The sequence below is a fragment of the Hibiscus syriacus genome, unplaced genomic scaffold, assembly GCF_006381635.1.
Source record: "Hibiscus syriacus cultivar Baekdansim isolate YM2019G1 unplaced genomic scaffold, ASM638163v2 tig00116970_pilon, whole genome shotgun sequence".
Lineage (NCBI taxonomy): Eukaryota > Viridiplantae > Streptophyta > Magnoliopsida > Malvales > Malvaceae > Hibiscus > Hibiscus syriacus.
The window spans coordinates 273,558-288,965 of NW_024063494.1; the positions used below are offsets into that span (position 1 = coordinate 273,558).

At 30.4% G+C, this 15,408-nt stretch overlaps 1 pseudogene; it reads left to right on the forward strand.

Annotated features, from left to right (window-relative positions):
• The first annotated feature begins 10,737 nt into the window (after positions 1-10,737).
• LOC120191635 lies at positions 10,738-12,799 on the forward strand (annotated as a pseudogene).
• The last annotated feature ends 2,609 nt before the right edge of the window (positions 12,800-15,408 follow it).

The following is a 15,408-nucleotide window of genomic DNA, read 5'->3' on the forward strand; positions in this document are numbered from 1 at the left end:
AAATAATTTTGATTTTAAAATTCAGTTTTTTTTATTTTTCAAATTCTTACAATTTATAATTAACTCGAATTCCATATAAATAATTAATTTGAGTTGATTCAAACAAATTAAAATAAAAAATTAAATTTTATTCACCTCTAACATCAAGTTTAATGTAAAGCATTTATTATCATTCGATATGAGATTGGATTGATTTCAATGACTTTCTTTATTTCTTAACATACTATTTTAATTTAGATTAATTATTAATTGTTTGCATTAATTTTGATAAAATGATTATAATTTTCTTATATTATTTGATACTATTTTAAAAAAAATTCATAAATATTTTTAAAGAAATAATTTCTAAGTAAAAAATTAATTAATTATCGCCCTATAATATTTCTAAGTTCTTTTAACTATTTAATATATAAAATTCTTATTTTACATTATAATAATATAAAAATAATCATGAATTAAATAATTATAATTCAGTCCTACTCAACTAATTATTATTTCATATACATAAACCAAACACGAATCAAACGACTTCATTAATTAAGGAAATTACTATTATTTCTAGAGATTTAGATTTGAACATAGTATATGTAGGAATATTTGAGTGTTTATTGAGTATGATGGTTATTTATTTTTTAGAATTGATTTTTTTAATTTATTAAATAATACTTAAGTAAATTTAAATAAAAATAAGCATTAATTTTATCGTTTACCCTGCTTTTTTTTAAAATATAATTTAAAATTGATATTGTGAACTAAAAAATTAAATTAAAAATATTTTATAATCATTTTTGTAATATTGAATTTAAATTAATATACAAATAAATTAAATAAAAAGAGGCATTATGGACCCTGAAGGCACGTGTCAGCGAAGATGATGGATCGACTACGACTAGAGCCATAGAATTTTAGGCTTTGTGACGTGTTGAACCGAGAAAGATGAACTTACGACGTGTCTATTTGAAGTCCCTTAAAATCTCATAGGCTCATTTTTCTTTACTTTTATTTATTCTGGAGTCTCGGAGGCATCGTCGACAAAAAGTCAGAAACTTCCATTTGTAAATAAAAGATTGAGCTGGAAAAAAAAGTGTTTTTCTACCTTTCCTACCTGTCATAGACACGTGTCAGATTTTCGAAATTAGGTTCGGATGTGGGAGGATTAATTTATTGATAAAAGGCTGAAGATATTTAGGAGGAACGAAGATATTTTGAAGGAAAGGTGGAGCCCGTAAAAAGCGATAGTGCCAGCAATTCATAGATAACTAGAGTTAATTTTGTGCCATTATCAGCGAAGTTGGTAAGTTAATCGGCTTATAAAGTAAAATGGCACATTGTAAGATAGAATACAAGGTTTTTCATTGGTTATACTCTAGTAATATATGGGTTGGTTAAATGAATATACAATGAAAATAATTTTCTAAGAAACAATGAGAACTTTCAACAAATAAGAAGAAAAAGAAACAATGAAAAATAGTTAAAATAACCAAATACTTTTTTACTATTTTATTTAGAAAAAATATTTTCAAAAATATTCATGAAACTTTATTCAAATAACAAGGATGATGTCTTAAAATTAACTGAAAATAATTGATTCTTCATTTCCCCCCCCCCCTTCCATTTATCTCTCTTTATTCTTTGTGATATTTTGTTTTGTTTAATTAATTTTTTTCTTTCATGTGTAAATGAAAAAATTATTTGATAGATCCAGCTCACCACGTCATCCGTAATCCTAATAAATAAGAGTCACAAATTTTAAAATAACTTCCAAATAATTATACACTTCTTATTTAAAATAGATGGGGATTCACCCTGTAAAAAATTATATAGATAAATATTATTAGTCGGGACCACGGATAACGTGATGAACCGATACCATCTAATAATTTCTCGTGAAAATGATTGATGTTTTTGTTTGTTCTTATACTATGCATTTTTTTATTTTATTATGATTGAATTTGGTATTCTCTTCGTCGTATTTATTGAACTATCTTATTGATTTATTCATATTTTATACATCAAATTAAATATTATAAGATGTTCACAATCATTAAAGATAAATCATATTTTAATTGTGATAAGGTCAAATTATTAATGCGACATAATTATTTGTGTCGGTGATTTTTATTCTTCACCATTGGTAATAGTTTTATTTGTACATGTCATTTGTCCGACTTATTTGATTGAATTTTAATTATTTTATTATTTGAACTCATCAAGTGACTTTAGATGTTAAAGGGTGGATTGTTCTCCCTAAATGTCCTAGGTTTAAAAAGTTGTATATGTGAGTGTGTGTTATCGACAATTAATAAATATTCTAAAAATATACTACATTGTAAACACCCTGAAGCCATTAAAAAATCTTTTTCTTTTGTATTCTTATTTCATTGTTGGGTAAACGTAACATTATGTATGTTTTCAAAATAAAAATATATAAGTGATCAAAACATAATAAAAGTGATAGTTGAGATATTAAATTTACAGTTTATCCTTTATTAATTGATCAGGGCACTTGATGATTTAGAAAATACATAAGAGAGTTTAAGGAAAGAGAGCATAATTTAAGGTCGAAGAAAGGTGCAACAAAAAATGTTACAAAAATACAACATTTCCGGCTAGACAGAACCTAAAATGTTAACTTTTTCTTAATATTTTCTGTTGAAAATATTCTTTATAACATTTTCGGTTGACAACTGAGAAAATGTTGCCTTCTACATAATATTTTACGGTTCTACTAAAAATGTTAAAAAGTTAATATTTGAAGTTGAGTCCAACCGAAAATATTATGATTTTTATAATACTTTTAATCACACTTATTTTCTATCATTCCTTATCCTTAAATTATGTTGCCGTATAGGAGATATATCCAAAATATATAGACTAATATGATTATTATTTAATAAAGCTATTTACTATTATTAGTTAACAATTGATTGTCTTATTCAAGTTTCAATCAGTATGATTATATTTATAATCTTTTAAAATGAAGCTATTTATTAGAATTTTCATTGTTAAATGATTGAGAGTCTTTATAACAAATATTACTATTTGTAAGCACCCTAAATTAATAAAAAAAATAACTTGAAATATTTAATTTGCAAACAGTAAATACTAAAATAAATAGTTTTTAGGGTAAAGTGCACAAGTGGTCCCTCAACTATAAGATATTACTTTATTGAGTCTCTTGGTTATTAAAATTTACAAAATTATCCCTCAACTATAGGGAGTTACCATGTTGAGTCCATCCACTAGAAAAGTTACAAGATGGTCACTTGACTATTCATTTTATTCTAAAAGTGTCATTCTACGTTAAAAGATTTATAATCACCTGAGTTGGACGTTAACATGTTGATTGATATATAATAGTCATTTGAGATTATAAGATAAAATTTTATCATATCTCGGTCAGTAGGTTATCGTACAACTCAAAATGTCGTCAAATTTTTAACAAAAAATGATGAGTTAATTTTTTTTTTACTTTTAATCATAGGAATTTAGTCATTATACTCTTCAGTTATAAAAATTAATATCCACTAGTTAAAATTTCATGTTAATTTAAAATCCTTTAAAATCTCGTTTTTCTAGTTAAACAATTATCAAGTTGTTATTCTTTGTATTTAAAAATATCATATCAAGCATGAACCGAGCAACCTCAATGATAAAGGAATTATTGTTATTCCTTGAGATCCCGAGTTCAAGCACAAGAAATGCTAGGGGTGTAAGCGTTCAATATCAAATGATTGAAAATTATATTTAAACAAATATTACATTGTACTTATCACAGATTAATAAAAGAATATACAATATCAATAAATTTAGCAAAACAATTTTAATAATATTTAACAATTAAATTTGAAGTTGAGAAACTGGGCTCGTCTAGTTATAGAAAATATATATTAATTTTATTTTTTTTTATAAAATAAAAAACGTTGAAGATAACATGTTTAATTGTAAAATTAGAAAATAATTTTTAGAAAATAAAGAACAAAAACAAATGAAAATAACAAAATATTTTCAGTATTTCCATTAAAATTATTTTAGAAATTTGGAAATAAGAAAACTTGATATATATATATATATATATATATATATAATTTACACGATTCAAGTCTTGCTAACAATACTTTTTAATTTAATGGTATCTAAATCCCTCAAATTTTTATAAAAAATAATACAATGCTTGAACTTTTTCTATATTCAATGTGGACCTTAAACTAATTTTTTTAATAATTTAATTTCATAGTATTTTTATATTTAAGTACTAAATATCTTAATAATTTTTTATATTTTATATTTTTAATTTAAATAATATCTTAATTTTTATAAAAAAATTAACTAAGTCCTCAAACTTTCCAAAACGATCAATTAGACCCTCAAACTTAATAAAAACCAATTAAACTCATTTATCACATCATCTATTCAACTTTCATCATGTACTACCACAATAACATCATTAAATGTCACATCAATATATAGATTACCATATAAATTTTATGAATTGTCATATAAATGTCATTACAGTTTGTTTCTATTTGATAAAAAAATTAGATTGATTTTTATCTCAGTTCAAATGTCACATTTAGTCCAAAAAAAATTACAAGACCTTAAATATCACTAATTATATTTTTTTATTCTAATGAAACTTTTGTGTGCTCGTGCTTACAACAATAATTTTTTGTGTATTTTTTTAATTTAATTTATGTCCAATATATATTAACATATTCTTATTATAAACTAAAATAATTTTTTTGTTATAAAATTTCTTATCAACTTTATTGTTTTATATTTATATAACTCAAATTTTAATTTATGTGATGATTTTTGAGTAATTATATTTTAATTTAATTAATAACTATTTGTTCAAATACATTTTTAAAAAATTAGATACCAACTATATTTTTACCATTTTTAATTCATATTTTCATATTAACCAAACATGTTTTCTATTTTTTTGAAACTATTTTATGAAAATAAAAAAAACAAAGCAAAAAAATTTATAACCAAACAAACCCTTAATTTTTATAAATATAAGTAAAATGACTATTTTTTTATTAATCTAGGGTGATTGCAAATGATAATCTTTGTTCTAAAAACTCCTACCATTCAGTCGTTGCTCAAATTCTAACACGAATAATTAAAAAAGACAAATTTACCGACAACTAGTTGATCTAGTGGGATGATGCACTAGGTCCCTTAAGCAAGGTCAGGGGTTCGAATCCTGACGTTTGCGAATAGAGCAAACTGAGTTGGGAGGGTCGCCCTCGCTTCTGCAGTACCTAATCTGGATTAGTCGGTCAATAGATCGGATATCAGTGATTAATTAAAAAAAAAGACAAATTTAACTTTTATTATTGCACACTAATGAAAACTCCTATCTTAATATTAGCTGAATTTCTTCATATATTAATCTCCAATTCTCTCGTGACATCAAACATTTCAAACCTTAGAAGATCATGATGACTCAAGCATATCTTCATGATTGAATATATCCCTTTATAATTTGAAAGACTTGCTCGTATATGTTTCTTTAAGGATTTAACACATCTGTATCATCACTAAAGTTGTTGATGCTATCCAACTAATGACACGTTGTATGCAGGGCATCGATTTTTTCTTATAACAAGCCACAAAAGTTAACAACAAAAATATCAACTCATCAGAGTTTTCAGGAATAAAGAAACAATGACTCATCGAAGGCAAGATACATGGAATACCTAACATTTTAGTTTTCCAAGGTCCCAATGAAGTCCTATAATTCGAAGGCAGTCAAAAGCAGAAGTCTTAAGTGGGGATATGGGAAGTTCTAGAGCAATAATAAACAAGCAGTTTTCTAATACAAGGTCTGTCTGTGTCACTGAGAAATTGGTTTACTTGTTGATTTCTTTAACCTAATCTTGGAAAATTTTCCTGTCGGTAACAGGGGAAGTAGTAGCAGCAAAAATCCATTATTTAGAAATTTGACATTTGTGCACAACTCGGTTGCAGGTGGTCCATGTTAAGTGTTAACCCGACAGATGCGTAGGTAAATTTGACAAAGCTTGACATCTGGGTCGTGACCTTTCTTTTATTTTTCACTATATGTGATTAAGATCGGAACTTGTAACATTCGATTTAGTTCTTTTTTCAGTTGATAAAGGCCAAATAGAAACAGCCATATGTTAAAAGTGTCCATTTGAGAGCGAAGTAGAAAATATTTCAATAATCACGCAATGCACTAGATATTTTAAAGGCTTAAATATAAAATAAGTATATAAATTATAGTGATTTTTATTAATATGTGTCTAAATTATTTTTCGAATTATTTAAGTGTCTGATGTTATAAATGTTGTCACTTTAGGTTTTTAGGTCATCAACGTCGTTAGTTTTTTTTGGTTAAGTGACACGTGTGACATTTTGGTAATTTTCAAAATTTTAAAATTTTTAGAAAAAAAAACTTTAAAATATATATTTTCTTTAAAAAATCCAAAATTTTCAAAAATTTAAAAACCTCTCTCAAACTTAAAAAATTCTATATCTAGTCCCTATACCCATGTATGTCGTTGTTGTCGTCGATTGGACTTCCACTTGGTCACGCCTTCACCGAAGACCTGTTCCCCGACGAACAATCGCCAAAACAACGACGAAATCAACCCCGATGAACACGATGAAATGGCAACCATCGCAAAGACCACGATGACTCCAAAACAAGGGCGACGACATTCGACTACATAGATGGAAAGGGAGGTGTCTGAGGCGTTGGTCGTGGTAAAAAACAATGGTGGAGTTAGGGTTAGGGTTAGGATTTGGGAATTTTAGAGATTTTGACACTTTTTTTTATAATTTAAGAGAATTTATGATTTTTTTATAAATATACTAATATTTTTTAAAATAAATTTCAAAATTACCATATTGCGACACATGTCACTTAACGGAGGAAATTTACGTCATTGACGGCTTGAGCATCTAAAGTGATAACTTTTGTAACATTAGGAACCGAAATCATTCAAAAAATATTTTACGTTTTTATTCGTGAAAAATATTATAATTTAGATTTTTTTCTTTAAGCCTATTTAAAATAATACAATAAATTCAAATCGTGATATTGAAAATAAAACAGATTATACAGAAAATATTATTTTTTGTAAATGAATTTATGTAATATTTAATTTAGATTAATATTAAAATTTATTTATTTTTTCATATTAATACTTTTCAATGGTGTTTAAAAGAGTGACACTATATTATAAGATTGTATTGTACCATCATCCAGAGATAAAAATACTATAAATTGAGAAAACAATAAACGTATAAAAATTATAGAAATTAGAACCATTAAAAAGCATCAGTATAAGAAAATATACCAATATAAACTAAAAATGAGGCATTAATATAAAAAATAGACAAATTCAAATACTAACATGTATAAAAAGATTCAGATATTAATATAAAAGAGTGGAGAAATTAAAGGATTAAAATGTAAATTATCTCTTGAAATAAAAAAAACAATTGCGAGATCTAAATGTCCATGACATGACGATTGAAATATCATCCAGGGAGCTCAAATGGCAAAACGATGTGTAGCATGTGTACTGTAGTCCATGGACAGAGTTAATGGAGCCCAATCTCATTATAGTCATATAACCTCAACAAATGGAAGCCAACACCCCACCTTTCTTATGCCTTCGATTGCAGATATTTCATAGAGACCATAACCAGTGTCGAAACGGTCCTTTACCCGAAGGAGAAAGGGGTGGTTCCGCTTCGAAAATGGTATTAGTAATAAAAACGTGGTTCACGGAGTCGCCACCAATCTTTGATTAAGGTGTGATTGGACACCTAAAAATATATTTATCATTTAAATAAAATATTAATTTTATTTAAAACGACAAACTTGTGGTCTGCGTTACCAAATTTTAAGTCCGGGAGTCGGTTACGTGTGGGAAAGGATTAGCACCCCCACAACGCCCTAAATCGGTACCTAGTCGATTAATTAATTGTCTTTGCAATAAGATGTACAAGTTGAGTTTAACTTAATTTAAGATCCCCTAGAATAATGTTCTTTGAAATTTTGGATGAAAGATAAAAATATTTAATTATTTTCTATCGAGAATAATCGATCTATCATACCTTCAAGCAATTGATTCTTACTCCAATCGAAATAAATAAATATTGGAATTCCATTCTAAATTTCAAAATAATAATACCTAAAATAATGTTAAGATTGAAAACAATAATATTTAATTATTTCAGATCGAACATTATTATTTTGAAAAACCTTTGAAAACACATGCCAAAGTTAAATAAATAAATAAACATATCAACCAATTGATTAATTAATTTTTTACCAATATTTAATGAGAATAAGGATATTAAACTAATTAAATATCGGGAGAGAAGACCATAGATTCGATCTGTCTTTTCTCGATGAATTTAATTAGAAGAATATGATCTTTTCCTCAATCCTCGAATTTTAAAAAATGGATTTGATTTGATAGGTGTCACTTAACATGATAGACTTTCATTTTAAAATTATCGAAAATAACTTTCTTATACGTTAAGACAGTTACTTTATGACAATATTAAAATGATCGAATATTACCCTTAATCAAATTATTTTGAATCGAGTCCAGTGATGCTGATGAGGATATCATATAAGATTTATTATGACAAAAATGAATTAATATGCAAAAATTAACAAATTTGTATGTAATTTCAATTTATGATCCAATAAAAATAGTAAGGATATTATTTTATACCAACAAATTATTTAAAATATTTTCCTAATCAGTTAAGAAAATATTTTATAACTTATTGTATAAAATAATATAACCCAATTATATATAATAATTTAAATGATTTAATCAAGAAAATATAAAAATTATGGTTATTATTATAACTACTTAATATGCAAAGTACTATAGTTGTAAATAATCCTCTAATAATATGAAAATATTAAAATTAAGAGAATAAAATACATATTTCAAGAAAACAAATAAAAAATGAAGCATTATAATTAATTAAAATAAAAAAACGTGAGTTTATTAAAATATTTGTGGACACAACTTAGTGGAATGTATTTTAAAATTGAACGCCATAATTATAGTGCTCCACTTTCTAATTTTTATTATTGATTTTAATAATGATATTATTTTATGTTATTATTATTATTTTTCATTTATCATATTATTTTATTTTAAGCACTACTATATATTATTAGGATACACATATATGAATAAAATAATATATAAGTACTAGATTTAAAATATTTAAACATAAAAGGAAATAATAAAATAAAAATTGCAATTAAATAATAACCAAAATAATAACATAGGATTAAATTAAAAAATATATAAATTATTTGTCAATATTCGAAATATTATAAAATATATATATTAAAAGTGTAAATAATCCTAAAATGTTATTTAAATATATATAAATATACCGGGTAGTGACTAAAATAAAAGTAAATAAAATGTGAAGACAAAATTAAAAGATATAGAAACCTGATTTTGGTGACTATAATAGAAGATTACAAAATATAGGGACCATGGACGTAATTTATCAATATTGAAATTGCACACACACTCCCTCCCCAAAACGACGTAGTTTTGATTTGGGTATAAATAAACCAAAATAGGTTATTTTCACTCATTTTTCTTCATTTTTCTGTTTTGCTTCTCTCTCTAAAGAGATGAAAGCTCTCCTTTCTCTCTAAATTCTCTCACCGGAGGAAGCTCCGTTCACCGGCCTACCACCAACCGATCACTATTCCGGCCACCGATCGGTTACTATTCACGCCGCCGGTCACTATTCCGATCACTATTCCCTACCGGAAAAAATAAAAATAGCTCAAATCATAGATCGTCTCTCACCCGAAACCACCCTCATTTTTTCCTAAAAAACTTTAAAACGGCCTAGATCTAAGATTTTACCTTCGGTAAAACAACTTTTCCGACGACGTTTTGGCTTTGATGAAGGTAAGATCTCTTCTCCTTTATTCTCCTTTCGGTTTGTTTGTTGCTCGTTGGTGTTGCTTGCTCTCTTCTCGTTGTGTTCTTTTTTTTTTTTCGTTCCTCTCTTTTTTTGTAGGGAAATCAAGGCTTTTTATAAGCCTCGGAAGGCCTTGGACCACCGTTCATTTTGGTGAGTCACCGGATCTACGATGGTGACTTACCATAGGGCGAGGTGTGCGATTCTCTTTGTTTCTTCTGGATCATTCTGTTGGAGGCGGCGGCGGTGTGGCAACGTCGGAGTGGACCAACTAGAGGCGGCGCCGGAATAGTCTAGATCGGATCCGGACCGTTGGATCTCTCCAGATCCAACGGTTGAGATCTGCGAGGGCTAAAGCTGAGATCTGTAAAAAAAACCTAATCGGGTTTTGGGTTTCTTGGGCCTGAACCGGGTCTGGGCCTGAATCGGGTTGATTTTGTAAAATAGGCCTTCGTGATATATTATTTGTAATAATAATAATAATAATAATAATATGATAATAATAATAATTGTAATAAAATAATAATATATATATATCTCGGACGAAAATGACTGTCGACAACCAGAATTAGAAAATCAAAAACTGGATAAAGCCTCCCGCCCTTCCACCTCTCCGTTTATCACTTCACTCGGCCTATCCTAAGGTAAGTTCCTCCTTTTCACTCTCTCTTGAAAGAATATCATTTGAATAACCCACTAAATTTCTGCTAAAGTCAGGCTGGCTCTTTCCACATACCTCTCTTGCCTTTAACTTATTTTTTTTAAGTGTTGTATTTTTGAGCATTTATCTTTCTTCTTGTATATAAACTTGTAGATCAATATGGATATGATAGTACATAAAAATCATGCCCTTGAAGGTTTTTGTTCATTTCAACACTTTCACATGGAGAGTTTAAGGAATAGTAAATTTATAGAAGCCAGGATTAAGGCTAAAGTTGTTTATGATTTTAGTTCTATGCAAACTCATGAGGGTTTCATACCTGTGGGGTTCCAAAAGCGAAGGCGATGTAGAGTCCTTTCTGTTTCAAAGGTTGAAAGTCTTGGTGTTAATGGTAGGTTGCAAAACCTTGAAAGTTCTCAAAGAGGGCATTTTGGAAACGGTAATGTTTGCTTGAGTCCCTCCAGTGCTTTGCATGATATTGAGGAATCCAATAGCAATAATCAACTCCTTAAATTTGTTAGAAATGGTTAATTGGAAGAAGGGTTTAAGCTTCTTGAGGGCATGGTTTACCATGGAGAGATTCCTGATGTTATTTCTTGTAGGAGTTTAATTCGTGGATTTTGTAAGAAAGGCAAGATGACAAAGGCTACACGGGTTATGGAGATTATAGAAGATTCAGGGGAAATTCTTGATGTTTTGACATGTGTTGATCGGCGGGTATTGCAAGGCAGGAGAGATTGATAACGCTTTACAAGTTTTGAATCGAATGAGTGGTTCTGCAGATGTTGTTACTTATAATACAATTTTGCGGAGCTTGTGTGATAGTGGAAATTTGAAGCAGGCCATGGAACTTTTGGATCGACAATTGCAGGGGGAATGTTATCCGGATGTGATTACATATACGATTTTGATCAAAGAAACTTGTAAGGAAAGTGGCGTAAGCTATGAAGCTCTTGGATGAGATGAGGAATAGAGGATGTAAACCAGATGTGGTTACTTATAATGTTCTTGTCAATGGGATGTGCAAGGAGAGAAAACTGGATGAAGCCATCAAGTTTTTGAATAGCATGCCATCGTGTGGATGCCGACCCAATGTGATTACTCATAATATTATTTTGCGTAGCATGTGTAGTGACGGCAGGTGGATGGATGCCGAGAGATATTTAGCTGATATGCTTCACAAAGGCTGTTCTCCTAGTGTTGTTACTTTCAATATCCTGATTAATTTCTTATGCCGAAAGGGTTTGCTAGGTCGAGCAATTGACATGTTGGAGAAGATGCCTGAGAATGGTTGTACTCCTAACTCATTAAGTTATAATCCACTGCTTCACGCGTTCTGCAAAGAAAGGAAAATGGAGAGAGCAATTGAGTATTTGGAGATAATGGTGTCTAGAGCTTGCTACCCTGATACCGTGACCTATAATACTCTGCTCACAGTATTATGCAAAGGTGAGAAGGTTGATGTGGCAGTTGAGATAATCAGCTTAGTACCAAAGGCTGCTCGCCCGTTTTAATAACTTATAACACCTTGATTGATGGGCTTACAAAGGTTGGGAAAACAGACAAGCCATCAAACTTTTGGATGAGATGCGTGCCAAGGATCTAAAGCCTGATATAGTTACCTACTCTTCACTTGTTGGAGGACTTTGTAGGGAAGGAAAGGTCGATGATGCAGTGAAGTTATTTCATGATTTTGAGAGAATGGGTATTCGGCCGAATGCCATAATGTATAACTCTATCATGTTGGGTCTTTGTAAGGCCCGACAGACTGATCGTGCAATTGACTTTTTAGCATATATGGTGATGTGGGGATGTAAACCTACTGAATCTACATACACCATTCTCATTGAAGGCATATCATACGAAGGCTTAGCTAAAGTGGCTTTGGAGTTGCTAAATCAATTATGCTATAAAGGAGTTGTGAAGAAGAGTTCAGCAGAACAAGTAGCTGTGAAGATGTAGTCTGTGGCTATGCCATATTTAGTTCTCCCGTCACTTGCTAATTGTATAATTTGTGGCTTTATACTGCATGCCCCTAGGAGACTACAGTGTATTTATCTTTAACCCTTTAGTGATATCCATGTGCGATTTTGGTATATTGCCATGTAGTTTCACTTTTATATATATATCCATTTGTTAAGGTTATACATGCGTTCCAGTTTTCGAGTTTGCTTTGTTCTGCAAGCTTGCAGCTCATGTGGTAGTTGTCTGTTGCTCAATCAATTTCTATCTTAGAAGGTTCTTTATGGATATGTAATAAAATCTTTCAGCTGCTTTCCTTTCCTTTCCCTTTACACATGACGGGAGCTTTAATTCCAAGGGCATTTTCCTTTTTTATTCTTATGAGCACTTAATGAGTTTGATCCATATATTTCTCCGAACAAAACCCCTTTTTGATAGAGATAGTATCCTTGTTAACAGACCAATAGCCGAGCAGATCAGTGGAGGATTGCTACTTTCCCGATCGCCATCGGCAACTTCATTAGCAAAATTGATGACTCACCTTGTTGGTATTGGGTTATCCGATGCTGAAGCAAAACAATCTCTGATCTTTTTGGCCGACGCCAAAGGCATTAAACATGGGAAAAGTGCTGCTGATAGTGATAGAATATGAGCATATGATAACTGGACAAAGAAAGGGGAATCAAAAGCAAAATACAATGGGTGACTGGACGAGTGTAGGACGTAGTGAAAGGTGGTGCCACTAGGAAACGATAGCACGAACTGAACCAGATGAGGAAAGCAATGTGTGCGTCCTTGAATCAAATGGTTTGAAAGGACCATTTGCCCATTCGCCGCAGCTTAAAACAAATTATTTATCCATCCATTCTCCCCTTTAAATGGCATCAAACCATGTTATATGAGGAATATTGTCACCGTAAAAAGTTCTAATTTTAAGCGCATCACGTCTCTTTCATGAAAAAAGTTGGTTTTATTCAATCATGAAAACCAATGAAGATCAATGTGAATCTCGTAACGTATGAATTATATAAAAGTTTTACTAGGCTAATGTTTTAACATTATATATCTGTGCCAAATTTCTTTAATTTTTTAAAAGTGAGGGGTCATTGCCCCCTTCTTCGACCCTACTTCTTCAGCCTTGCCAAAGGTGCAAATTTATTACATATGTACTCGATATTGCTTGTCGAAAAAGAAAATAAATAGCCATAAAATAAGTCTTCACTCCTTCCCTCCCTCCCTCAACCAGTCCCCTCATTTTAGATTTCTTCACCTTGTCTGCATCATTTCCCAGTTTCACATTGCTTGGTTTCTTTCTTTTTTCCCTTAAAACCCAAAAGGAATACAAACTTTTCCCCATACCGATCCTTTAGATCAATGCTCTTCTCTACCACACAATCGAAATCCAAATTAAATGAAGCGATACAAAATCTGGAGACCTCATAAACCCTTTTATCAACAAAACACCTGTTATTCATATCATTTTGAACTTCGAGGCAAGGAAGTTTCTCTTAAAAAAGTGCTCTCAGAATCCATGAAGAAGAGTTCAGATTCGAGGAAACCCAAGGAAGAAGAAGGTTTGCTTTCCTGTTGGGGTCGTCTCAAGCTAAAGCTACCATGCACGAAAAGAAAAATAAAAGCTTTAGGCAATAACATAACGGCAACTTTCATGCCAAAACAACGAAGACCAGTTGGTGGCTTTAGGTACGACCCTTTAAGCTATGCTCAAAACTTCGACAACGGATACGGAGATGGTGATCCTCAAGGTTCTTTATATCATGGATTCTCCTACAGATTTGCAGCCCCTTCATCAAGATCAGTTCCTGACAACTGACAAGTGAAATGACTATGTAAATATCATATATACTATCTTAAGTTTTTCTTTCTTTTTCTCCCCCTTCTGTTTCAATTTTATTCTCTGACTTTTGAGTATGTAAAGATCATTTATCGAGAACGCAAGCTATTCTATATGCAGAGAAGGAAATCAATATAGAAATATGATGTATTTGAAACAATAACATACTTACAAATGCTTCACCCTTTTTCCTTTCTTCTAGAGAATGTGCTTATCATCAAAATGTAGAGTTCTTGAAGCCTAAAAGAATGTCTGATGTTAAAGTCAAATGAATCTAGTAGACTGGAGAACCATCTATGACAATGCCTTTGGAAGTTGGACAGGAAGTGAGATCGCCAAGATATGCAAATTCCATGCATTGTGGAAGTTGAGAGCAGAGTAGTTCCCCAGAGGAACAAATATCCTTTTTGGTCCAACCGGAAACCTGACTCCATATAACCTATTCATCGAAGAAGACTCTGTCACCGGGACATCCCTGGAGGACCAAGGATCCTGGCATATGATCTCAACTGTGGTCAGCAGCAACCATGCCACTGCAAGGTTCACTGTTCCGGCCATCACAGTTCCTATACCCTTTTAGTACAACACAAATTGGAGAAGGAATCAACAAATATAGTAATCCTTTACTAAGTACCTTGTTTTATTCTTACATAGATATATATTTTTATTACCTGCCACATTCGATTATTCTCCAATCTTTTGTCTTTTGTAAATGTCTTTATTTCCTTTAAATATTCGCTTTCTTCTTTAGATATACCTGTACTACAAACATCGATCTTGGGGGAATCTTCATATATTGGCCGATCTTGAAATCATTTAGAAAGGAAACTGCCTGTGTCATGCTTATATGTTCGTAGGTTTTGAAGCAAACGATGGCTATTGGTTTTCCTAGTAACATGTAACCCATGATGTCTATCTTGTTACCTACGATAAGAGCAAAGTACCTGAAAAGGTGCGAGTTTGTTACCTA